Source organism: Astyanax mexicanus, unplaced genomic scaffold (assembly GCF_023375975.1).
Source record: "Astyanax mexicanus isolate ESR-SI-001 unplaced genomic scaffold, AstMex3_surface scaffold_39, whole genome shotgun sequence".
In the NCBI taxonomy this organism is placed as follows: domain Eukaryota; kingdom Metazoa; phylum Chordata; class Actinopteri; order Characiformes; family Acestrorhamphidae; genus Astyanax; species Astyanax mexicanus.
Genome location: NW_026040049.1, coordinates 1289387 through 1310175, shown reverse-complemented (window position 1 = coordinate 1310175; position 20789 = coordinate 1289387). Strand labels below are relative to the sequence as shown.

General features: G+C 45.0%; 50 non-coding genes across 50 annotated transcripts; 21 read left to right on the top strand and 29 right to left on the bottom strand.

Moving 5' to 3' along the window:
• The first annotated feature begins 154 nt into the window (after positions 1–154).
• trnaa-agc (transfer RNA alanine (anticodon AGC)) lies at positions 155–227 on the top strand. The gene has a single exon. It is a non-coding gene; the product is annotated as a tRNA-Ala (tRNA).
• A 161-nt stretch (positions 228–388) lies between these two features.
• trnai-aau (transfer RNA isoleucine (anticodon AAU)) lies at positions 389–462 on the bottom strand. The gene has a single exon. It is a non-coding gene; the product is annotated as a tRNA-Ile (tRNA).
• Positions 463–715: 253 nt separating this feature from the next.
• Positions 716–788, bottom strand: trnav-uac (transfer RNA valine (anticodon UAC)). Its single transcript has one exon. It is a non-coding gene; the product is annotated as a tRNA-Val (tRNA).
• Positions 789–908: 120 nt separating this feature from the next.
• trnag-ucc (transfer RNA glycine (anticodon UCC)) lies at positions 909–980 on the top strand. The gene has a single exon. It is a non-coding gene; the product is annotated as a tRNA-Gly (tRNA).
• A 79-nt stretch (positions 981–1059) lies between these two features.
• trnad-guc (transfer RNA aspartic acid (anticodon GUC)) lies at positions 1060–1131 on the bottom strand. The gene has a single exon. It is a non-coding gene; the product is annotated as a tRNA-Asp (tRNA).
• Positions 1132–1398: 267 nt separating this feature from the next.
• trnaa-agc (transfer RNA alanine (anticodon AGC)) lies at positions 1399–1471 on the top strand. Its single transcript has one exon. It is a non-coding gene; the product is annotated as a tRNA-Ala (tRNA).
• Positions 1472–1632: 161 nt separating this feature from the next.
• On the bottom strand, positions 1633–1706 carry trnai-aau (transfer RNA isoleucine (anticodon AAU)). Its single transcript has one exon. It is a non-coding gene; the product is annotated as a tRNA-Ile (tRNA).
• A 253-nt stretch (positions 1707–1959) lies between these two features.
• Positions 1960–2032, bottom strand: trnav-uac (transfer RNA valine (anticodon UAC)). Its single transcript has one exon. It is a non-coding gene; the product is annotated as a tRNA-Val (tRNA).
• A 120-nt stretch (positions 2033–2152) lies between these two features.
• trnag-ucc (transfer RNA glycine (anticodon UCC)) lies at positions 2153–2224 on the top strand. Its single transcript has one exon. It is a non-coding gene; the product is annotated as a tRNA-Gly (tRNA).
• Positions 2225–2303: 79 nt separating this feature from the next.
• Positions 2304–2375, bottom strand: trnad-guc (transfer RNA aspartic acid (anticodon GUC)). The gene has a single exon. It is a non-coding gene; the product is annotated as a tRNA-Asp (tRNA).
• A 267-nt stretch (positions 2376–2642) lies between these two features.
• On the top strand, positions 2643–2715 carry trnaa-agc (transfer RNA alanine (anticodon AGC)). Its single transcript has one exon. It is a non-coding gene; the product is annotated as a tRNA-Ala (tRNA).
• Positions 2716–2876: 161 nt separating this feature from the next.
• On the bottom strand, positions 2877–2950 carry trnai-aau (transfer RNA isoleucine (anticodon AAU)). Its single transcript has one exon. It is a non-coding gene; the product is annotated as a tRNA-Ile (tRNA).
• Positions 2951–3396: 446 nt separating this feature from the next.
• On the top strand, positions 3397–3468 carry trnag-ucc (transfer RNA glycine (anticodon UCC)). The gene has a single exon. It is a non-coding gene; the product is annotated as a tRNA-Gly (tRNA).
• A 79-nt stretch (positions 3469–3547) lies between these two features.
• trnad-guc (transfer RNA aspartic acid (anticodon GUC)) lies at positions 3548–3619 on the bottom strand. Its single transcript has one exon. It is a non-coding gene; the product is annotated as a tRNA-Asp (tRNA).
• A 267-nt stretch (positions 3620–3886) lies between these two features.
• trnaa-agc (transfer RNA alanine (anticodon AGC)) lies at positions 3887–3959 on the top strand. Its single transcript has one exon. It is a non-coding gene; the product is annotated as a tRNA-Ala (tRNA).
• A 161-nt stretch (positions 3960–4120) lies between these two features.
• Positions 4121–4194, bottom strand: trnai-aau (transfer RNA isoleucine (anticodon AAU)). The gene has a single exon. It is a non-coding gene; the product is annotated as a tRNA-Ile (tRNA).
• A 3514-nt stretch (positions 4195–7708) lies between these two features.
• On the top strand, positions 7709–7780 carry trnag-ucc (transfer RNA glycine (anticodon UCC)). Its single transcript has one exon. It is a non-coding gene; the product is annotated as a tRNA-Gly (tRNA).
• Positions 7781–8432: 652 nt separating this feature from the next.
• Positions 8433–8506, bottom strand: trnai-aau (transfer RNA isoleucine (anticodon AAU)). Its single transcript has one exon. It is a non-coding gene; the product is annotated as a tRNA-Ile (tRNA).
• A 446-nt stretch (positions 8507–8952) lies between these two features.
• trnag-ucc (transfer RNA glycine (anticodon UCC)) lies at positions 8953–9024 on the top strand. Its single transcript has one exon. It is a non-coding gene; the product is annotated as a tRNA-Gly (tRNA).
• A 79-nt stretch (positions 9025–9103) lies between these two features.
• On the bottom strand, positions 9104–9175 carry trnad-guc (transfer RNA aspartic acid (anticodon GUC)). Its single transcript has one exon. It is a non-coding gene; the product is annotated as a tRNA-Asp (tRNA).
• A 501-nt stretch (positions 9176–9676) lies between these two features.
• trnai-aau (transfer RNA isoleucine (anticodon AAU)) lies at positions 9677–9750 on the bottom strand. Its single transcript has one exon. It is a non-coding gene; the product is annotated as a tRNA-Ile (tRNA).
• Positions 9751–10196: 446 nt separating this feature from the next.
• On the top strand, positions 10197–10268 carry trnag-ucc (transfer RNA glycine (anticodon UCC)). Its single transcript has one exon. It is a non-coding gene; the product is annotated as a tRNA-Gly (tRNA).
• Positions 10269–10347: 79 nt separating this feature from the next.
• trnad-guc (transfer RNA aspartic acid (anticodon GUC)) lies at positions 10348–10419 on the bottom strand. The gene has a single exon. It is a non-coding gene; the product is annotated as a tRNA-Asp (tRNA).
• Positions 10420–10686: 267 nt separating this feature from the next.
• trnaa-agc (transfer RNA alanine (anticodon AGC)) lies at positions 10687–10759 on the top strand. The gene has a single exon. It is a non-coding gene; the product is annotated as a tRNA-Ala (tRNA).
• Positions 10760–10920: 161 nt separating this feature from the next.
• trnai-aau (transfer RNA isoleucine (anticodon AAU)) lies at positions 10921–10994 on the bottom strand. The gene has a single exon. It is a non-coding gene; the product is annotated as a tRNA-Ile (tRNA).
• A 225-nt stretch (positions 10995–11219) lies between these two features.
• Positions 11220–11292, bottom strand: trnav-uac (transfer RNA valine (anticodon UAC)). The gene has a single exon. It is a non-coding gene; the product is annotated as a tRNA-Val (tRNA).
• Positions 11293–11412: 120 nt separating this feature from the next.
• Positions 11413–11484, top strand: trnag-ucc (transfer RNA glycine (anticodon UCC)). Its single transcript has one exon. It is a non-coding gene; the product is annotated as a tRNA-Gly (tRNA).
• Positions 11485–11563: 79 nt separating this feature from the next.
• trnad-guc (transfer RNA aspartic acid (anticodon GUC)) lies at positions 11564–11635 on the bottom strand. Its single transcript has one exon. It is a non-coding gene; the product is annotated as a tRNA-Asp (tRNA).
• A 267-nt stretch (positions 11636–11902) lies between these two features.
• On the top strand, positions 11903–11975 carry trnaa-agc (transfer RNA alanine (anticodon AGC)). The gene has a single exon. It is a non-coding gene; the product is annotated as a tRNA-Ala (tRNA).
• Positions 11976–12136: 161 nt separating this feature from the next.
• Positions 12137–12210, bottom strand: trnai-aau (transfer RNA isoleucine (anticodon AAU)). Its single transcript has one exon. It is a non-coding gene; the product is annotated as a tRNA-Ile (tRNA).
• A 597-nt stretch (positions 12211–12807) lies between these two features.
• trnad-guc (transfer RNA aspartic acid (anticodon GUC)) lies at positions 12808–12879 on the bottom strand. The gene has a single exon. It is a non-coding gene; the product is annotated as a tRNA-Asp (tRNA).
• Positions 12880–13146: 267 nt separating this feature from the next.
• Positions 13147–13219, top strand: trnaa-agc (transfer RNA alanine (anticodon AGC)). The gene has a single exon. It is a non-coding gene; the product is annotated as a tRNA-Ala (tRNA).
• A 161-nt stretch (positions 13220–13380) lies between these two features.
• trnai-aau (transfer RNA isoleucine (anticodon AAU)) lies at positions 13381–13454 on the bottom strand. The gene has a single exon. It is a non-coding gene; the product is annotated as a tRNA-Ile (tRNA).
• A 253-nt stretch (positions 13455–13707) lies between these two features.
• Positions 13708–13780, bottom strand: trnav-uac (transfer RNA valine (anticodon UAC)). Its single transcript has one exon. It is a non-coding gene; the product is annotated as a tRNA-Val (tRNA).
• A 610-nt stretch (positions 13781–14390) lies between these two features.
• Positions 14391–14463, top strand: trnaa-agc (transfer RNA alanine (anticodon AGC)). The gene has a single exon. It is a non-coding gene; the product is annotated as a tRNA-Ala (tRNA).
• A 161-nt stretch (positions 14464–14624) lies between these two features.
• On the bottom strand, positions 14625–14698 carry trnai-aau (transfer RNA isoleucine (anticodon AAU)). Its single transcript has one exon. It is a non-coding gene; the product is annotated as a tRNA-Ile (tRNA).
• Positions 14699–14951: 253 nt separating this feature from the next.
• trnav-uac (transfer RNA valine (anticodon UAC)) lies at positions 14952–15024 on the bottom strand. Its single transcript has one exon. It is a non-coding gene; the product is annotated as a tRNA-Val (tRNA).
• Positions 15025–15144: 120 nt separating this feature from the next.
• Positions 15145–15216, top strand: trnag-ucc (transfer RNA glycine (anticodon UCC)). The gene has a single exon. It is a non-coding gene; the product is annotated as a tRNA-Gly (tRNA).
• A 79-nt stretch (positions 15217–15295) lies between these two features.
• Positions 15296–15367, bottom strand: trnad-guc (transfer RNA aspartic acid (anticodon GUC)). The gene has a single exon. It is a non-coding gene; the product is annotated as a tRNA-Asp (tRNA).
• A 267-nt stretch (positions 15368–15634) lies between these two features.
• trnaa-agc (transfer RNA alanine (anticodon AGC)) lies at positions 15635–15707 on the top strand. The gene has a single exon. It is a non-coding gene; the product is annotated as a tRNA-Ala (tRNA).
• A 161-nt stretch (positions 15708–15868) lies between these two features.
• Positions 15869–15942, bottom strand: trnai-aau (transfer RNA isoleucine (anticodon AAU)). Its single transcript has one exon. It is a non-coding gene; the product is annotated as a tRNA-Ile (tRNA).
• Positions 15943–16195: 253 nt separating this feature from the next.
• On the bottom strand, positions 16196–16268 carry trnav-uac (transfer RNA valine (anticodon UAC)). The gene has a single exon. It is a non-coding gene; the product is annotated as a tRNA-Val (tRNA).
• Positions 16269–16388: 120 nt separating this feature from the next.
• trnag-ucc (transfer RNA glycine (anticodon UCC)) lies at positions 16389–16460 on the top strand. Its single transcript has one exon. It is a non-coding gene; the product is annotated as a tRNA-Gly (tRNA).
• Positions 16461–16539: 79 nt separating this feature from the next.
• trnad-guc (transfer RNA aspartic acid (anticodon GUC)) lies at positions 16540–16611 on the bottom strand. Its single transcript has one exon. It is a non-coding gene; the product is annotated as a tRNA-Asp (tRNA).
• A 267-nt stretch (positions 16612–16878) lies between these two features.
• trnaa-agc (transfer RNA alanine (anticodon AGC)) lies at positions 16879–16951 on the top strand. The gene has a single exon. It is a non-coding gene; the product is annotated as a tRNA-Ala (tRNA).
• A 161-nt stretch (positions 16952–17112) lies between these two features.
• trnai-aau (transfer RNA isoleucine (anticodon AAU)) lies at positions 17113–17186 on the bottom strand. Its single transcript has one exon. It is a non-coding gene; the product is annotated as a tRNA-Ile (tRNA).
• Positions 17187–17632: 446 nt separating this feature from the next.
• trnag-ucc (transfer RNA glycine (anticodon UCC)) lies at positions 17633–17704 on the top strand. Its single transcript has one exon. It is a non-coding gene; the product is annotated as a tRNA-Gly (tRNA).
• A 79-nt stretch (positions 17705–17783) lies between these two features.
• Positions 17784–17855, bottom strand: trnad-guc (transfer RNA aspartic acid (anticodon GUC)). Its single transcript has one exon. It is a non-coding gene; the product is annotated as a tRNA-Asp (tRNA).
• Positions 17856–18122: 267 nt separating this feature from the next.
• On the top strand, positions 18123–18195 carry trnaa-agc (transfer RNA alanine (anticodon AGC)). Its single transcript has one exon. It is a non-coding gene; the product is annotated as a tRNA-Ala (tRNA).
• A 161-nt stretch (positions 18196–18356) lies between these two features.
• On the bottom strand, positions 18357–18430 carry trnai-aau (transfer RNA isoleucine (anticodon AAU)). The gene has a single exon. It is a non-coding gene; the product is annotated as a tRNA-Ile (tRNA).
• Positions 18431–20789: the final 2359 nt, after the last annotated feature.

The window sequence follows — 20789 nt, the reverse complement described above, 5'->3', positions numbered from 1 at the left end:
GTGAGCTTGTCAGTGATGTGAAGTCCCAGAAACCTGAAACTGTGCATAGTTCTCCCTGTGCTACTGCTGAAGTGAGTCACCTCTGATCAACATGCTTCAGCCTTCTAAATGTTATGCTGTTGTCATGAGAGGCTAACAGCTCCTGTTTCTTCAAGGGGAATTAGCTCAAATGGTAGAGCGCTCGCTTAGCATGCGAGAGGTAGCGGGATCGATGCCCGCATTCTCCAACGAAGGTTTTGACTGTGTGAATGCCACTGAGAACAGCTTTAAAAACTATAAGTTTGAGTGTATAACTTCAGTGTACGTTATTTACCTGATTCACCATTTGCCTCTGCTTGACAGATGACCGTCTGAAAGCATGATATAGCAAAACAAAGAGAAGAACTTTTGGCCCGTACGGGGATCGAACCCGCGACCTTGGCGTTATTAGCACCACGCTCTAACCAACTGAGCTAACCGGCCCACAGTTGAAAGCTGAACCCTTCAGGCATGACGGATGAATGTCCACCAGGTGTAATTGTTTTATTCTGTTTTTTTCCACATCCGAAGCCAAGCGCAGAAGGCACAACAACAGCACGGGGATGGCATGATTGCTTCCTGTGCTCGCAATTGTCTTAATAAGGCCTAACACAAAATATAGATTGTTCCCATCTACTAATGAGGTGTGATGACAGGCTTGCCCATAGTGTCAGACAAAAGACAAGAACTAAAGGCATGTTTCTGCCTGGTTTCGAACCAGGGACCTTTCGCGTGTAAGGCGAACGTGATGACCACTACACTACAGAAACCACAATTTTCCACCAAGCGTGCATGTGTCCCGCAGTGGAAATGACAGAGTTTGGTCATCTTTCCCAGGGGAAAATTTACACTGAGGGTCTTTCAGCAAAACAATGGTGTGCTTGTTTGTGGCGTTGGTGGTATAGTGGTGAGCATAGCTGCCTTCCAAGCAGTTGACCCGGGTTCGATTCCCGGCCAACGCATTGCCTTTAGCGCGTCGTACCTCGCTGCTCCAAAACCTTTTCAGGTTTTTCGGCCGTAGGTTCAGAGAAAACATACTCTCTCCCCGTCGGGGAATCGAACCCCGGTCTTCCGCGTGACAGGCGGAGATACTGTCCACTATACTAACGAGGAAGCTGTGTGCAGCTGAATCTCTGCAACATGCAACAGGTAATACTGGCCCCTTCTCAATCTTCACAGAAGGTGTGTGTGTTCTTGTGCCTTTTTCATTAGGGAATGCATGGTGAGTGAGCTTGTCAGTGATGTGAAGTCCCAGAAACCTGAAACTGTGCATAGTTCTCCCTGTGCTACTGCTGAAGTGAGTCACCTCTGAGCAACATGCTTCAGCCTTCTAAATGTTATGCTGTTGTCATGAGAGGCTAACAGCTCCTGTTTCTTTAAGGGGAATTAGCTCAAATGGTAGAGCGCTCGCTTAGCATGCGAGAGGTAGCGGGATCGATGCCCGCATTCTCCAATGAAGGTTTTGACTGTGTGAATGCCACTGAGAACAGCTTTAAAAACTATAAGTTTGAGTGTATAACTTCAGTGTACGTTATTTACCTGATTCACCATTTGCCTCTGCTTGACAGATGACCGTCTGAAAGCATGATATAGCAAAACAAAGAGAAGAATTTTTGGCCCGTACGGGGATCGAACCCGCGACCTTGGCGTTATTAGCACCACGCTCTAACCAACTGAGCTAACCGGCCCACAGTTGATAGCAGAACCCTTCAGGCATGACGGATGAATGTCCACCAGGTGTAATTGTTTTATTCTGTTTTTTTCCACATCCGAAGCCAAGCGCAGAAGGCACAACAACAACACGGGGATGGCATGATTGCTTCCTGTGCTCGCAATTGTCTTAATAAGGCCTAACACAAAATATAGATTGTTCCCATCTACTAATGAGGTGTGATGACAGGCTTGCCCATAGTGTCAGACAAAAGACAAGAACTAAAGGCATGTTTCTGCCTGGTTTCGAACCAGGGACCTTTCGCGTGTAAGGCGAACGTGATGACCACTACACTACAGAAACCACAATTGTCCACCAAGCGTGCATGTGTCCCGCAGTGGAAATGACAGAGTTTTGTCATCTTTCCCAGGGGAAAATTTGCACTGAGGGTCTTTCAGCAAAACAATGGTGTGCTTGTTTGTGGCGTTGGTGGTATAGTGGTGAGCATAGCTGCCTTCCAAGCAGTTGACCCGGGTTCGATTCCCGGCCAACGCATTGTCTTTAGCACGTCGCACCTTGCTGCTCCAAAACCCTTTCAGGTTTTTCGGCCATAGGTTCAGAAAAAACATATTCTCTCCCCGTCGGGGAATCGAACCCCGGTCTTCCGCGTGACAGGCGGAGATACTGTCCACTATACTAACGAGGAAGCTGTGTGCAGCTGAATCTCTGCAACATGCAACAGGTCATACTGGCCCCTTCTCAATCTTCACAGAAGGTGTGTGTGTTCTTGTGCCTTTTTCATTAGGGAATGCATGGTGAGTGAGCTTGTCAGTGATGTGAAGTCCCAGAAACCTGAAACTGTGCATAGTTCTCCCTGTGCTACTGCTGAAGTGAGTCACCTCTGATCAACATGCTTCAGCCTTCTAAATGTTATGCTGTTGTCATGAGAGGCTAACAGCTCCTGTTTCTTCAAGGGGAATTAGCTCAAATGGTAGAGCGCTCGCTTAGCATGCGAGAGGTAGCGGGATCGATGCCCGCATTCTCCAACGAAGGTTTTGACTGTGTGAATGCCACTGAGAACAGCTTTAAAAACTATAAGTGTGAGTGTATAACTTCAGTGTACGTTATTTACCTGATTCACCATTTGCCTCTGCTTGACAGATGACCGTCTGAAAGCATGATATAGCAAAACAAAGAGAAGAATTTTTGGCCCGTACGGGGATCGAACCCGCGACCTTGGCGTTATTAGCACCACGCTCTAACCAACTGAGCTAACCGGCCCACAGTTGAAAGCGGAACCCTTCAGGCATGACGGATGAATGTCCACCAGGTGTAATTGTTTTATTCTGTTTTTTTCCACATCCGAAGCCAAGCGCAGAAGGCACAACAACAGCACGGGGATGGCATGATTGCTTCCTGTGCTCGCAATTGTCTTAACAAGGCCTAACACAAAATATAGATTGTTCCCATCTACTAATGAGGTGTGATGACAGGCTTGCCCATAGTGTCAGACAAAAGACAAGAACTAAAGGCATGTTTCTGCCTGGTTTCGAACCAGGAACCTTTCGCGTGTAAGGCGAATGTGATGACCACTACACCACAGAAACCACAATTTTCCACCAAGCGTGCATGTGTCCCGCAGTGGAAATGACAGAGTTTGGTCATCTTTCCCAGGGGAAAATTTGCACTGAGGGTCTTTCAGCAAAACAATGGTGTGCTTGTTTGTGGCGTTGGTGGTATAGTGGTGAGCATAGCTGCCTTCCAAGCAGTTGACCCGGGTTCGATTCCCGGCCAACGCATTGCCTTTAGCGCGTCGTACCTCGCTGCTCCAAAATCTTTTCAGGTTTTTCGGCCGTAGGTTCAGAAAAAACATACTCTCTCCCCGTCGGGGAATCGAACCCCGGTCTTCCGCGTGACAGGCGGAGATACTGTCCACTATACTAACGAGGAAGCTGTGTGCAGCTGAATCTCTGCAACATGCAACAGGTAATACTGGCCCCTTCTCAATCTTCACAGAAGGTGTGTGTGTTCTTGTGCCTTTTTCATTAGGGAATGCATGGTGAGTGAGCTTGTCAGTGATGTGAAGTCCCAGAAACCCGAAACTGTGCATAGTTCTCCCTGTGCTACTGCTGAAGTGAGTCACCTCTGATCAACATGCTTCAGCCTTCTAAATGTTATGCTGTTGTCATGAGAGGCTAACAGCTCCTGTTTCTTCAAGGGGAATTAGCTCAAATGGTAGAGCGCTCGCTTAGCATGCGAGAGGTAGCGGGATCGATGCCCGCATTCTCCAACGAAGGTTTTGACTGTGTGAATGCCACTGAGAACAGCTTTAAAAACTATAAGTTTGAGTGTATAACTTCAGTGTACGTTATTTACCTGATTCACCATTTGCCTCTGCTTGACAGATGACCGTCTGAAAGCATGATATAGCAAAACAAAGAGAAGAACTTTTGGCCCGTACGGGGATCGAACCCGCGACCTTGGCGTTATTAGCACCACGCTCTAACCAACTGAGCTAACCGGCCCACAGTTGATAGCAGAACCCTTCAGGCATGACGGATGAATGTCCACAAGGTGTAATTGTTTTATTCTGTTTTTTTCCACATCCGAAGCCAAGCGCAGAAGGCACAACAACAGCACGGGGATGGCATGATTGCTTCCTGTGCTAGCAATTGTCTTACAGTTTTTCTCAATTGGTTTGGCTCATTTCTTGAAACTGAGATGACATTCCTATAACTAAAAGGTAAATTGGCCAAACAGACTTACAGTTCTTCACAACACTTCAGATAACCAGCAAAATGTCATATGTCTCCCAAAACGTTCATTCTTGCTTCAAAATGAAGTCTTTCTCCCATATAAATAGTCAGTACCTTAAAAATGGCATAGATCCTTCTCAATTGCTTTGGCACATTTTCATTAATTTTGTCCATCTGTCAAAATAAACTGGACGGTGCAGCAAAACTACATGGATCCTCATCACTGCTCATATCGCTCCAAAAACAGTTTACCCACGTGTCAAAACTGATTTCCTTTCTCACACAAATCATCAGTTTCCCCAAAATGCATTGTCCCTTTGGCATTGTGTAAGTACTGCAAGTCAAAATGCTTAGATGTTTTGTCTTTATGGCAGAGGTCTAGCTAAAGGAATACAATGTTCACACCACACACACTGCACTCTTTCTGCTGAGGAAATTGTAACAATTTTTATTTACAAGTACATTTTTACACATTACTGTAGGTAGAAAGAAAAGAAAATACTAAGGAAAATGTATCAAATATACTATGTATACAAAATACAAAAACCTGCAAAAACAAAACAAAATACATTACAGTAGGTAAAAAAATAGTCAAGCATCACAAATGCAATACAGTAACATTCTGACTACTCTGTGTCACTCCCCTCTCTCCATCACCTTCCTGGCCATCCATCCGCTGCAGTCTGTTTGGCCATAAATTCTCATCAACATTGCATCTGATGTGTTCTTTAGCAATGCACTGTGGGAAGAATGCCTGAGCCATCCTCTACACTGATCGCCACAGGACTATATAATCATTATATCATCACAGGACTATATCATCGTTATATAATCACAGGACTAGCATCAAAGAACTAGCACCAGGCCAAGATGTATACAGTGGATAGAAAAAGTCTACACACCCCTGTTCAAATGGTAGGTTTTTGTGATGTAAAAAAAATTACAATAAGACAAATAATTTCTACCTATAATGTGACCTATAACCTGTACAATGCAATTGAAAAACAAACAGAAATCTTTCAGGGAGGTGAAGTAAAAATAAACAACTGAGATATTGAGGTTGCATAAGTGTGCACACCCTTTTATAACTAGGGGTGTTGCTGTGTTCAAATTTAACCAATAACCTTCAAACTCACTTTAAATTGGAGTCAGCACACACCTGTCAACAATTAAAGTGCCTCTGATCAACTCCAAATAAAGTTTAACTGTTCTAGTAGGCTTGTCCTGATATTTTTGTAGCCACATCTTTCAGCACAAGCCATGGTCCACAAAGAGATGCCAGAGCATCAGAGGTATCTCATTATTCATAGATATCAGTCAGGTGAAGGCTACAAAAGTCATTAAATATACCATGGAACACTTTGAAGACTGTCATCATCAAGTGGAGAAAACATGGCACAACAAGACATTACCAAGAACAAGACATTTGACAAAAATTGATGATAAGACAAGAAGAAAATTGGTCAAGGAGGCTGCCAAGAGGCCGACAGCAGCACTGAAGGAGCTGCAAGAATTTCTGGCAAGTACTGGCTGTGTAGTACATGTGACAACAATCTGCCGACTTCTTCATATGTCTGTGCAAAACAAACATCCAGAAAACATCTAAGCTCTACTTAATTTTCCAAAAATTCATCTGATATCTACCAAACGCATGTGGGAAAATGTGTTATGGTTTAATGAAACCAAGGTTAAACGTTTTGGACATAATTCCAAAAGGTATATTAGGCGCAAAAGCAACACTGCTCGTCACCAAAAGAACAGCATACCTACAGTGAAGCATGGTGGTGGCAGCATCATACTTTGGGGCTGTTTTTCTTCAGCTGGAACTGGGGCTTTATTCAGGGTGGACGGAATTTTGAACAGTTCCAAATACCAGTCAGTATTGGCAAAAACCTTCGGTAGAAAACTGAAGATGAAAAGGAACTTCATCTTTCAGCACAACAATGACACAAAGGACACATCTAAATCAACAAAAGAATGGCTTCAGCGGTATAAGATTAAGGCTTTGGAATGGCCCAGCCTGAATCCAGACCTGAATCCCATTGAACATCTGTGGGGTAATCTGAAGAGGGCTGGGCACAGGAGATGCCCTCACATTTTGTCAGATTTTGAGCAGTTATGCAAAGAAGAGTGGGCAAATTTTGCCACATCAAGATGTGTCACGCTGATAGGTTCCTACCCAAAAAGACTGAGTGCTGTAATAAATGCAAAAGATGTTGTAACAAAGTATTAGTTATATGTATTTAACCAGGTGATTTTAAGTTTTTTGTTTTATATTTTTTCGCTGTAAAGATTTATGTTTGTTTTTCAATTGCATTGTACAGGTTATAGGTCACATTAAATGTGAAAAAAGTTATGAAATTATTTGTCTTGATTTAATTTTTTTACAACACAAAAACCTGGCATTTGAACAGGGGTGTGTAGACTTTTTATATCCACTGTATATAGAGCAATGCCAGCATTCAAAATAATAGACAACAAACTGATGGATTGGTCACCAGTAATGTGGGACACTCATTTTCGTCAAAACCTGCTTTCACCTGTTACCTACTCACCTGATTGTAATGAATTTATGAAATGTTCCAAAATATGTGTTCTGTATTGTATTACAATTTCTTAATTCATTTTGAGAATTGAGCAGACTATTCTGCAGATGATGACTTATATGATGAAATTGTGCTGACATGTTTTGGAGAGAACAACCATTACACAGAGAACTAACCAATTAAGATAGATCAACAAGATGCATTCTTTTGGAAAATGTACTAAATGTAGGATGATTGTGTTAAGTGTAGGCTACTTGTACAAAACCATTTGCAAAGATGTACTAAGTGCTTGAGACATGTACAAAGCATTTGAAATGTGATGAAAGCAATGAGAAATGCCATTCTGTTATGAGAAACTGCAAGTTAGTTTGGGAATTTGTCCATGTTATTTTGAGAATGTCATCTCAGTTTCAAAAAATGAGCCAAAGCAATGGAGAAAAACTGTAATAAGGCCTAACACAAAATATAGATTGTTCCCATCTACTAATGAGGTGTGATGACAGGCTTGCCCATAGTGTCAGACAAAAGACAAGAACTAAAGGCATGTTTCTGCCTGGTTTCGAACCAGGGACCTTTCGCGTGTAGGGCGAATGTGATGACCACTACACTACAGAAACCACAACTTTCCACCAAGCGTGCATGTGTCCCGCAGTGGAAATGACAGAGTTTGGTCATCTTTCCCAGGGGAAAATTTGCACTGAGGGTCTTTCAGCAAAACAATGGTGTGCTTGTTTGTGGCGTTGGTGGTATAGTGGTGAGCATAGCTGCCTTCCAAGCAGTTGACCCGGGTTCGATTCCCGGCCAACGCATTGCATTTAGCACGTCGCACCTTGCTGATCCAAAACCTTTTCAGGTTTTTCGGCCGTAGGTTCAGAAAAAACATACTCTCTCCCCGTCAGGGAATCGAACCCCGGTCTTCCGCGTGACAGGCAGAGATACTGTCCACTATACTAACGAGGAAGCTGTGTGCAGCTGAATCTCTGCAACATGCAACAGGTCATACTGGCCCCTTCTCAATCTTCACAGAAGGTGTGTGTGTTCTTGTGCCTTTTTCATTAGGGAATGCATGGTGAGTGAGCTTGTCAGTGATGTGAAGTCCCAGAAACCTGAAACTGTGCATAGTTCTCCCTGTGCTACTGCTGAAGTGAGTCACCTCTGATCAACATGCTTCAGCCTTCTAAATGTTATGCTGTTGTCATGAGAGGCTAACAGCTCCTGTTTCTTCAAGGGGAATTAGCTCAAATGGTAGAGCGCTCGCTTAGCATGCGAGAGGTAGCGGGATTGATGCCCGCATTCTCCAACGAAGGTTTTGACTGTGTGAATGCCACTGAGAACAGCTTTAAAAACTATAAGTGTGAGTGTATAACTTCAGTGTACGTTATTTACCTGATTCACCATTTGCCTCTGCTTGACAGATGACCGTCTGAAAGCATGATATAGCAAAACAAAGAGAAGAATTTTTGGCCCGTACGGGGATCGAACCCGCGACCTTGGCGTTATTAGCACCACGCTCTAACCAACTGAGCTAACCGGCCCACAGTTGAAAGCGGAACCCTTCAGGCATGACGGATGAATGTCCACCAGGTGTAATTGTTTTATTCTGTTTTTTTCCACATCCGAAGCCAAGCGCAGAAGGCACAACAACAGCACGGGGATGGCATGATTGCTTCCTGTGCTCGCAATTGTCTTAACAAGGCCTAACACAAAATATAGATTGTTCCCATCTACTAATGAGGTGTGATGACAGGCTTGCCCATAGTGTCAGACAAAAGACAAGAACTAAAGGCATATTTCTGCCTGGTTTCGAACCAGGAACCTTTCGCGTGTAAGGCGAATGTGATGACCACTACACTACAGAAACCACAATTTTCCACCAAGCGTGCATGTGTCCCGCAGTGGAAATGACAGAGTTTGGTCATCTTTCCCAGGGGAAAATTTGCACTGAGGGTCTTTCAGCAAAACAATGGTGTGCTTGTTTGTGGCGTTGGTGGTATAGTGGTGAGCATAGCTGCCTTCCAAGCAGTTGACCCGGGTTCGATTCCCGGCCAACGCATTGCATTTAGCACGTCGCACCTTGCTGCTCCAAAACCTTTTCAGGTTTTTCGGCCGTAGGTTCAGAAAAAACATATTCTCTCCCCGTCGGGGAATCGAACCCCGGTCTTCCGCGTGACAGGCGGAGATACTGTCCACTATACTAACGAGGAAGCTGTGTGCAGCTGAATCTCTGCAACATGCAACAGGTAATACTGGCCCCTTCTCAATCTTCACAGAAGGTGTGTGTGTTCTTGTGCCTTTTTCATTAGGGAATGCATGGTGAGTGAGCTTGTCAGTGATGTGAAGTCCCAGAAACCTGAAACTGTGCATAGTTCTCCCTGTGCTACTGCTGAAGTGAGTCACCTCTGATCAACATGCTTCAGCCTTCTAAATGTTATGCTGTTGTCATGAGAGGCTAACAGCTCCTGTTTCTTCAAGGGGAATTAGCTCAAATGGTAGAGCGCTCGCTTAGCATGCGAGAGGTAGCGGGATCGATGCCGGCATTCTCCAACGAAGGTTTTGACTGTGTGAATGCCACTGAGAACAGCTTTAAAAACTATAAGTTTGAGTGTATAACTTCAGTGTACGTTATTTACCTGATTCACCATTTGCCTCTGCTTGACAGATGACCGTCTGAAAGCATGATATAGCAAAACAAAGAGAAGAACTTTTGGCCCGTACGGGGATCGAACCCGCGACCTTGGCGTTATTAGCACCACGCTCTAACCAACTGAGCTAACCGGCCCACAGTTGATAGCAGAACCCTTCAGGCATGACGGATGAATGTCCACAAGGTGTAATTGTTTTATTCTGTTTTTTTCCACATCCGAAGCCAAGCGCAGAAGGCACAACAACAGCACGGGGATGGCATGATTGCTTCCTGTGCTCGCAATTGTCTTAATAAGGCCTAACACAAAATATGGATTGTTCCCATCTACTAATGAGGTGTGATGACAGGCTTGCCCATAGTGTCAGACAAAAGACAAGAACTAAAGGCATGTTTCTGCCTGGTTTCGAACCAGGGACCTTTCGCGTGTAAGGCGAATGTGATGACCACTACACTACAGAAACCACAATTTTCCACCAAGCGTGCATGTGTCCCGCAGTGGAAATGACAGAGTTTGGTCATCTTTCCCAGGGGAAAATTTGCACTGAGGGTCTTTCAGCAAAACAATGGTGTGCTTGTTTGTGGCGTTGGTGGTATAGTGGTGAGCATAGCTGCCTTCCAAGCAGTTGACCCGGGTTCGATTCCCGGCCAACGCATTGCATTTAGCGCGTCGCACCTTGCTGCTCCAAAACCTATTCAGGTTTTTCGGCCGTAGGTTCAGAAAAAACATATTCTCTCCCCGTCGGGGAATCGAACCCCGGTCTTCCGCGTGACAGGCGGAGATACTGTCCACTATACTAACGAGGAAGCTGTGTGCAGCTGAATCTCTGCAACATGCAACAGGTAATACTGGCCCCTTCTCAATCTTCACAGAAGGTGTGTGTGTTCTTGTGCCTTTTTCATTAGGGAATGCATGGTGAGTGAGCTTGTCAGTGATGTGAAGTCCCAGAAACCTGAAACTGTGCATAGTTCTCCCTGTGCTACTGCTGAAGTGAGTCACCTCTGATCAACATGCTTCAGCCTTCTAAATGTTATGCTGTTGTCATGAGAGGCTAACAGCTCCTGTTTCTTCAAGGGGAATTAGCTCAAATGGTAGAGCGCTCGCTTAGCATGCGAGAGGTAGCGGGATCGATGCCCGCATTCTCCAACGAAGGTTTTGACTGTGTGAATGCCACTGAGAACAGCTTTAAAAACTATAAGTTTGAGTGTATAACTTCAGTGTACGTTATTTACCTGATTCACCATTTGCCTCTGCTTGACAGATGACCGTCTGAAAGCATGATATAGCAAAACAAAGAGAAGAACTTTTGGCCCGTACGGGGATCGAACCCGCGACCTTGGCGTTATTAGCACCACGCTCTAACCAACTGAGCTAACCGGCCCACAGTTGAAAGCTGAACCAGGTGTAATTGTTTTATTCTGTTTTTTTCCACATCCGAAGCCAAGCGCAGAAGGCACAACAACAGCACGGGGATGGCATGATTGCTTCCTGTGCTCGCAATTGTCTTAATAAGGCCTAACACAAAATATAGATTGTTCCCATCTACTAATGAGGTGTGATGACAGGCTTGCCCATAGTGTCAGACAAAAGACAAGAACTAAAGACATGTTTCTGCCTGGTTTCGAACCAGGGACCTTTCGCGTGTAAGGCGAACGTGATGACCACTACACTACAGAAACCACAATTTTCCACCAAGCGTGCATGTGTCCCGCAGTGGAAATGACAGAGTTTGGTCATCTTTCCCAGGGGAAAATTTGCACTGAGGGTCTTTCAGCAAAACAATGGTGTGCTTGTTTGTGGCGTTGGTGGTATAGTGGTGAGCATAGCTGCCTTCCAAGCAGTTGACCCGGGTTCGATTCCCGGCCAACGCATTGCCTTTAGCGCGTCGCACCTCGCTGCTCCAAATCCTTTTCAGGTTTTTCGGCCGTAGGTTCAGAAAAAACATACTCTCTCCCCGTCGGGGAATCGAACCCCGGTCTTCCGCGTGACAGGCGGAGATACTGTCCACTATACTAACGAGGAAGCTGTGTGCAGCTGAATCTCTGCAACATGCAACAGGTAATACTGGCCCCTTCTCAATCTTCACAGAAGGTGTGTGTGTTCTTGTGCCTTTTTCATTAGGGAATGCATGGTGAGTGAGCTTGTCAGTGATGTGAAGTCCCAGAAACCTGAAACTGTGCATAGTTCTCCCTGTGCTACTGCTGAAGTGAGTCACCTCTGAGCAACATGCTTCAGCCTTCTAAATGTTATGCTGTTGTCATGAGAGGCTAACAGCTCCTGTTTCTTTAAGGGGAATTAGCTCAAATGGTAGAGCGCTCGCTTAGCATGCGAGAGGTAGCGGGATCGATGCCCGCATTCTCCAATGAAGGTTTTGACTGTGTGAATGCCACTGAGAACAGCTTTAAAAACTATAAGTTTGAGTGTATAACTTCAGTGTACGTTATTTACCTGATTCACCATTTGCCTCTGCTTGACAGATGACCGTCTGAAAGCATGATATAGCAAAACAAAGAGAAGAATTTTTGGCCCGTACGGGGATCGAACCCGCGACCTTGGCGTTATTAGCACCACGCTCTAACCAACTGAGCTAACCGGCCCACAGTTGAAAGCTGAACCCTTCAGGCATGACGGATGAATGTCCACAAGGTGTAATTGTTTTATTCTGTTTTTTTCCACATCCGAAGCCAAGCGCAGAAGGCACAACAACAGCACGGGGATGGCATGATTGCTTCCTGTGCTCGCAATTGTCTTAATAAGGCCTAACACAAAATATAGATTGTTCCCATCTACTAATGAGGTGTGATGACAGGCTTGCCCATAGTGTCAGACAAAAGACAAGAACTAAAGGCATGTTTCTGCCTGGTTTCGAACCAGGGACCTTTCGCGTGTAAGGCAAACGTGATGACCACTACACTACAGAAACCACAATTTTCCACCAAGCGTGCATGTGTCCCGCAGTGGAAATGACAGAGTTTGGTCATCTTTCCCAGGGGAAAATTTACACTGAGGGTCTTTCAGCAAAACAATGGTGTGCTTGTTTGTGGCGTTGGTGGTATAGTGGTGAGCATAGCTGCCTTCCAAGCAGTTGACCCGGGTTCGATTCCCGGCCAACGCGTTGCCTTTAGCGCGTCGTACCTCGCTGCTCCAAAATCTTTTCAGGTTTTTCGGCCGTAGGTTCAGAAAAAACATACTCTCTCCCCGTCGGGGAATCGAACCCCGGTCTTCCGCGTGACAGGCGGAGATACTGTCCACTATACTAACGAGGAAGCTGTGTGCAGCTGAATCTCTACAACATGCAACAGGTAATACTGGCCCCTTCTCAATCTTCACAGAAGGTGTGTGTGTTCTTGTGCCTTTTTCATTAGGGAATGCATGGTGAGTGAGCTTGTCAGTGATGTGAAGTCCCAGAAACCCGAAACTGTGCATAGTTCTCCCTGTGCTACTGCTGAAGTGAGTCACCTCTGATCAACATGCTTCAGCCTTCTAAATGTTATGCTGTTGTCATGAGAGGCTAACAGCTCCTGTTTCTTCAAGGGGAATTAGCTCAAATGGTAGAGCGCTCGCTTAGCATGCGAGAGGTAGCGGGATCGATGCCCGCATTCTCCAAAGAAGGTTTTGACTGTGTGAATGCCACTGAGAACAGCTTTAAAAACTATAAGTTTGAGTGTATAACTTCAGTGTACGTTATTTACCTGATTCACCATTTGCCTCTGCTTGACAGATGACCGTCTGAAAGCATGATATAGCAAAACAAAGAGAAGAACTTTTGGCCCGTACGGGGATCGAACCCGCGACCTTGGCGTTATTAGCACCACGCTCTAACCAACTGAGCTAACCGGCCCACAGTTGATAGCAGAACCCTTCAGGCATGACGGATGAATGTCCACAAGGTGTAATTGTTTTATTCTGTTTTTTTCCACATCCGAAGCCAAGCGCAGAAGGCACAACAACAGCACGGGGATGGCATGATTGCTTCCTGTGCTAGCAATTGTCTTAATAAGGCCTAACACAAAATATAGATTGTTCCCATCTACTAATGAGGTGTGATGACAGGCTTGCCCATAGTGTCAGACAAAAGATAAGAACTAAAGGCATGTTTCTGCCTGGTTTCGAACCAGGGACCTTTCGCGTGTAAGGCGAACGTGATGACCACTACACTACAGAAACCACAATTTTCCACCAAGCGTGCATGTGTCCTGCAGTGGAAATGACAGAGTTTGGTAATCTCTCCCAGGGGAAAATTTACACTGAGGGTCTTTCAGCAAAACAATGGTGTGCTTGTTTGTGGCGTTGGTGGTATAGTGGTGAGCATAGCTGCTTTCCAAGCAGTTGACCCGGGTTCGATTCCCGGCCAACGCATTGCCTTTAGAGCGTCGCACCTTGCTGATGCAAAACCTTTTCAGGTTTTTCGGCCGTAGGTTCAGAAAAAACATATTCTCTCCCCGTCGGGGAATCGAACCCCGGTCTTCCGCATGACAGGCGGAGATACTGTCCACTATACTAACGAGGAAGCTGTGTGCAGCTGAATCTCTGCAACATGCAACAGGTAATACTGGCCCCTTCTCAATCTTCACAGAAGGTGTGTGTGTTCTTGTGCCTTTTTCATTAGGGAATGCATGGTGAGTGAGCTTGTCAGTGATGTGAAGTCCCAGAAACCTGAAACTGTGCATAGTTCTCCCTGTGCTACTGCTGAAGTGAGTCACCTCTGATCAACATGCTTCAGCCTTCTAAATGTTATGCTGTTGTCATGAGAGGCTAACAGCTCCTGTTTCTTCAAGGGGAATTAGCTCAAATGGTAGAGCGCTCGCTTAGCATGCGAGAGGTAGCGGGATCGATGCCCGCATTCTCCAACGAAGGTTTTGACTGTGTGAATGCCACTGAGAACAGCTTTAAAAACTATAAGTTTGAGTGTATAACTTCAGTGTACGTTATTTACCTGATTCACCATTTGCCTCTGCTTGACAGATGACCGTCTGAAAGCATGATATAGCAAAACAAAGAGAAGAACTTTTGGCCCGTACGGGGATCGAACCCGCGACCTTGGCGTTATTAGCACCACGCTCTAACCAACTGAGCTAACCGGCCCACAGTTGAAAGCTGAACCCTTCAGGCATGACGGATGAATGTCCACCAGGTGTAATTGTTTTATTCTGTTTTTTTCCACATCCGAAGCCAAGCGCAGAAGGCACAACAACAGCACGGGGATGGCATGATTGCTTCCTGTGCTCGCAATTGTCTTAATAAGGCCTAACACAAAATATAGATTGTTCCCATCTACTAATGAGGTGTGATGACAGGCTTGCCCATAGTGTCAGACAAAAGACAAGAACTAAAGGCATGTTTCTGCCTGGTTTCGAACCAGGGACCTTTCGCGTGTAAGGCGAACGTGATGACCACTACACTACAGAAACCACAATTTTCCACCAAGCGTGCATGTGTCCCGCAGTGGAAATGACAGAGTTTGGTCATCTTTCCCAGGGGAAAATTTACACTGAGGGTCTTTCAGCAAAACAATGGTGTGCTTGTTTGTGGCGTTGGTGGTATAGTGGTGAGCATAGCTGCCTTCCAAGCAGTTGACCCGGGTTCGATTCCCGGCCAACGCATTGCCTTTAGCGCGTCGTACCTCGCTGCTCCAAAACCTTTTCAGGTTTTTCGGCCGTAGGTTCAGAGAAAACATACTCTCTCCCCGTCGGGGAATCGAACCCCGGTCTTCCGCGTGACAGGCGGAGATACTGTCCACTATACTAACGAGGAAGCTGTGTGCAGCTGAATCTCTGCAACATGCAACAGGTAATACTGGCCCCTTCTCAATCTTCACAGAAGGTGTGTGTGTTCTTGTGCCTTTTTCATTAGGGAATGCATGGTGAGTGAGCTTGTCAGTGATGTGAAGTCCCAGAAACCTGAAACTGTGCATAGTTCTCCCTGTGCTACTGCTGAAGTGAGTCACCTCTGAGCAACATGCTTCAGCCTTCTAAATGTTATGCTGTTGTCATGAGAGGCTAACAGCTCCTGTTTCTTTAAGGGGAATTAGCTCAAATGGTAGAGCGCTCGCTTAGCATGCGAGAGGTAGCGGGATCGATGCCCGCATTCTCCAATGAAGGTTTTGACTGTGTGAATGCCACTGAGAACAGCTTTAAAAACTATAAGTTTGAGTGTATAACTTCAGTGTACGTTATTTACCTGATTCACCATTTGCCTCTGCTTGACAGATGACCGTCTGAAAGCATGATATAGCAAAACAAAGAGAAGAATTTTTGGCCCGTACGGGGATCGAACCCGCGACCTTGGCGTTATTAGCACCACGCTCTAACCAACTGAGCTAACCGGCCCACAGTTGATAGCAGAACCCTTCAGGCATGACGGATGAATGTCCACCAGGTGTAATTGTTTTATTCTGTTTTTTTCCACATCCGAAGCCAAGCGCAGAAGGCACAACAACAACACGGGGATGGCATGATTGCTTCCTGTGCTCGCAATTGTCTTAATAAGGCCTAACACAAAATATAGATTGTTCCCATCTACTAATGAGGTGTGATGACAGGCTTGCCCATAGTGTCAGACAAAAGACAAGAACTAAAGGCATGTTTCTGCCTGGTTTCGAACCAGGGACCTTTCGCGTGTAAGGCGAACGTGATGACCACTACACTACAGAAACCACAATTGTCCACCAAGCGTGCATGTGTCCCGCAGTGGAAATGACAGAGTTTTGTCATCTTTCCCAGGGGAAAATTTGCACTGAGGGTCTTTCAGCAAAACAATGGTGTGCTTGTTTGTGGCGTTGGTGGTATAGTGGTGAGCATAGCTGCCTTCCAAGCAGTTGACCCGGGTTCGATTCCCGGCCAACGCATTGTCTTTAGCACGTCGCACCTTGCTGCTCCAAAACCCTTTCAGGTTTTTCGGCCATAGGTTCAGAAAAAACATATTCTCTCCCCGTCGGGGAATCGAACCCCGGTCTTCCGCGTGACAGGCGGAGATACTGTCCACTATACTAACGAGGAAGCTGTGTGCAGCTGAATCTCTGCAACATGCAACAGGTCATACTGGCCCCTTCTCAATCTTCACAGAAGGTGTGTGTGTTCTTGTGCCTTTTTCATTAGGGAATGCATGGTGAGTGAGCTTGTCAGTGATGTGAAGTCCCAGAAACCTGAAACTGTGCATAGTTCTCCCTGTGCTACTGCTGAAGTGAGTCACCTCTGATCAACATGCTTCAGCCTTCTAAATGTTATGCTGTTGTCATGAGAGGCTAACAGCTCCTGTTTCTTCAAGGGGAATTAGCTCAAATGGTAGAGCGCTCGCTTAGCATGCGAGAGGTAGCGGGATCGATGCCCGCATTCTCCAACGAAGGTTTTGACTGTGTGAATGCCACTGAGAACAGCTTTAAAAACTATAAGTGTGAGTGTATAACTTCAGTGTACGTTATTTACCTGATTCACCATTTGCCTCTGCTTGACAGATGACCGTCTGAAAGCATGATATAGCAAAACAAAGAGAAGAATTTTTGGCCCGTACGGGGATCGAACCCGCGACCTTGGCGTTATTAGCACCACGCTCTAACCAACTGAGCTAACCGGCCCACAGTTGAAAGCGGAACCCTTCAGGCATGACGGATGAATGTCCACCAGGTGTAATTGTTTTATTCTGTTTTTTTCCACATCCGAAGCCAAGCGCAGAAGGCACAACAACAGCACGGGGATGGCATGATTGCTTCCTGTGCTCGCAATTGTCTTAACAAGGCCTAACACAAAATATAGATTGTTCCCATCTACTAATGAGGTGTGATGACAGGCTTGCCCATAGTGTCAGACAAAAGACAAGAACTAAAGGCATGTTTCTGCCTGGTTTCGAACCAGGAACCTTTCGCGTGTAAGGCGAATGTGATGACCACTACACCACAGAAACCACAATTTTCCACCAAGCGTGCATGTGTCCCGCAGTGGAAATGACAGAGTTTGGTCATCTTTCCCAGGGGAAAATTTGCACTGAGGGTCTTTCAGCAAAACAATGGTGTGCTTGTTTGTGGCGTTGGTGGTATAGTGGTGAGCATAGCTGCCTTCCAAGCAGTTGACCCGGGTTCGATTCCCGGCCAACGCATTGCCTTTAGCGCGTCGTACCTCGCTGCTCCAAAATCTTTTCAGGTTTTTCGGCCGTAGGTTCAGAAAAAACATACTCTCTCCCCGTCGGGGAATCGAACCCCGGTCTTCCGCGTGACAGGCGGAGATACTGTCCACTATACTAACGAGGAAGCTGTGTGCAGCTGAATCTCTGCAACATGCAACAGGTAATACTGGCCCCTTCTCAATCTTCACAGAAGGTGTGTGTGTTCTTGTGCCTTTTTCATTAGGGAATGCATGGTGAGTGAGCTTGTCAGTGATGTGAAGTCCCAGAAACCCGAAACTGTGCATAGTTCTCCCTGTGCTACTGCTGAAGTGAGTCACCTCTGATCAACATGCTTCAGCCTTCTAAATGTTATGCTGTTGTCATGAGAGGCTAACAGCTCCTGTTTCTTCAAGGGGAATTAGCTCAAATGGTAGAGCGCTCGCTTAGCATGCGAGAGGTAGCGGGATCGATGCCCGCATTCTCCAACGAAGGTTTTGACTGTGTGAATGCCACTGAGAACAGCTTTAAAAACTATAAGTTTGAGTGTATAACTTCAGTGTACGTTATTTACCTGATTCACCATTTGCCTCTGCTTGACAGATGACCGTCTGAAAGCATGATATAGCAAAACAAAGAGAAGAACTTTTGGCCCGTACGGGGATCGAACCCGCGACCTTGGCGTTATTAGCACCACGCTCTAACCAACTGAGCTAACCGGCCCACAGTTGATAGCAGAACCCTTCAGGCATGACGGATGAATGTCCACAAGGTGTAATTGTTTTATTCTGTTTTTTTCCACATCCGAAGCCAAGCGCAGAAGGCACAACAACAGCACGGGGATGGCATGATTGCTTCCTGTGCTAGCAATTGTCTTACAGTTTTTCTCAATTGGTTTGGCTCATTTCTTGAAACTGAGATGACATTCCTATAACTAAAAGGTAAATTGGCCAAACAGACTTACAGTTCTTCACAACACTTCAGATAACCAGCAAAATGTCATATGTCTCCCAAAACGTTCATTCTTGCTTCAAAATGAAGTCTTTCTCCCATATAAATAGTCAGTACCTTAAAAATGGCATAGATCCTTCTCAATTGCTTTGGCACATTTTCATTAATTTTGTCCATCTGTCAAAATAAACTGGACGGTGCAGCAAAACTACATGGATCCTCATCACTGCTCATATCGCTCCAAAAACAGTTTACCCACGTGTCAAAACTGATTTCCTTTCTCACACAAATCATCAGTTTCCCCAAAATGCATTGTCCCTTTGGCATTGTGTAAGTACTGCAAGTCAAAATGCTTAGATGTTTTGTCTTTATGGCAGAGGTCTAGCTAAAGGAATACAATGTTCACACCACACACACTGCACTCTTTCTGCTGAGGAAATTGTAACAATTTTTATTTACAAGTACATTTTTACACATTACTGTAGGTAGAAAGAAAAGAAAATACTAAGGAAAATGTATCAAATATACTATGTATACAAAATACAAAAACCTGCAAAAACAAAACAAAATACATTACAGTAGGTAAAAAAATAGTCAAGCATCACAAATGCAATACAGTAACATTCTGACTACTCTGTGTCACTCCCCTCTCTCCATCACCTTCCTGGCCATCCATCCGCTGCAGTCTGTTTGGCCATAAATTCTCATCAACATTGCATCTGATGTGTTCTTTAGCAATGCACTGTGGGAAGAATGCCTGAGCCATCCTCTACACTGATCGCCACAGGACTATATAATCATTATATCATCACAGGACTATATCATCGTTATATAATCACAGGACTAGCATCAAAGAACTAGCACCAGGCCAAGATGTATACAGTGGATAGAAAAAGTCTACACACCCCTGTTCAAATGGTAGGTTTTTGTGATGTAAAAAAAATTACAATAAGACAAATAATTTCTACCTATAATGTGACCTATAACCTGTACAATGCAATTGAAAAACAAACAGAAATCTTTCAGGGAGGTGAAGTAAAAATAAACAACTGAGATATTGAGGTTGCATAAGTGTGCACACCCTTTTATAACTAGGGGTGTTGCTGTGTTCAAATTTAACCAATAACCTTCAAACTCACTTTAAATTGGAGTCAGCACACACCTGTCAACAATTAAAGTGCCTCTGATCAACTCCAAATAAAGTTTAACTGTTCTAGTAGGCTTGTCCTGATATTTTTGTAGCCACATCTTTCAGCACAAGCCATGGTCCACAAAGAGATGCCAGAGCATCAGAGGTATCTCATTATTCATAGATATCAGTCAGGTGAAGGCTACAAAAGTCATTAAATATACCATGGAACACTTTGAAGACTGTCATCATCAAGTGGAGAAAACATGGCACAACAAGACATTACCAAGAACAAGACATTTGACAAAAATTGATGATAAGACAAGAAGAAAATTGGTCAAGGAGGCTGCCAAGAGGCCGACAGCAGCACTGAAGGAGCTGCAAGAATTTCTGGCAAGTACTGGCTGTGTAGTACATGTGACAACAATCTGCCGACTTCTTCATATGTCTGTGCAAAACAAACATCCAGAAAACATCTAAGCTCTACTTAATTTTCCAAAAATTCATCTGATATCTACCAAACGCATGTGGGAAAATGTGTTATGGTTTAATGAAACCAAGGTTAAACGTTTTGGACATAATTCCAAAAGGTATATTAGGCGCAAAAGCAACACTGCTCGTCACCAAAAGAACAGCATACCTACAGTGAAGCATGGTGGTGGCAGCATCATACTTTGGGGCTGTTTTTCTTCAGCTGGAACTGGGGCTTTATTCAGGGTGGACGGAATTTTGAACAGTTCCAAATACCAGTCAGTATTGGCAAAAACCTTCGGTAGAAAACTGAAGATGAAAAGGAACTTCATCTTTCAGCACAACAATGACACAAAGGACACATCTAAATCAACAAAAGAATGGCTTCAGCGGTATAAGATTAAGGCTTTGGAATGGCCCAGCCTGAATCCAGACCTGAATCCCATTGAACATCTGTGGGGTAATCTGAAGAGGGCTGGGCACAGGAGATGCCCTCACATTTTGTCAGATTTTGAGCAGTTATGCAAAGAA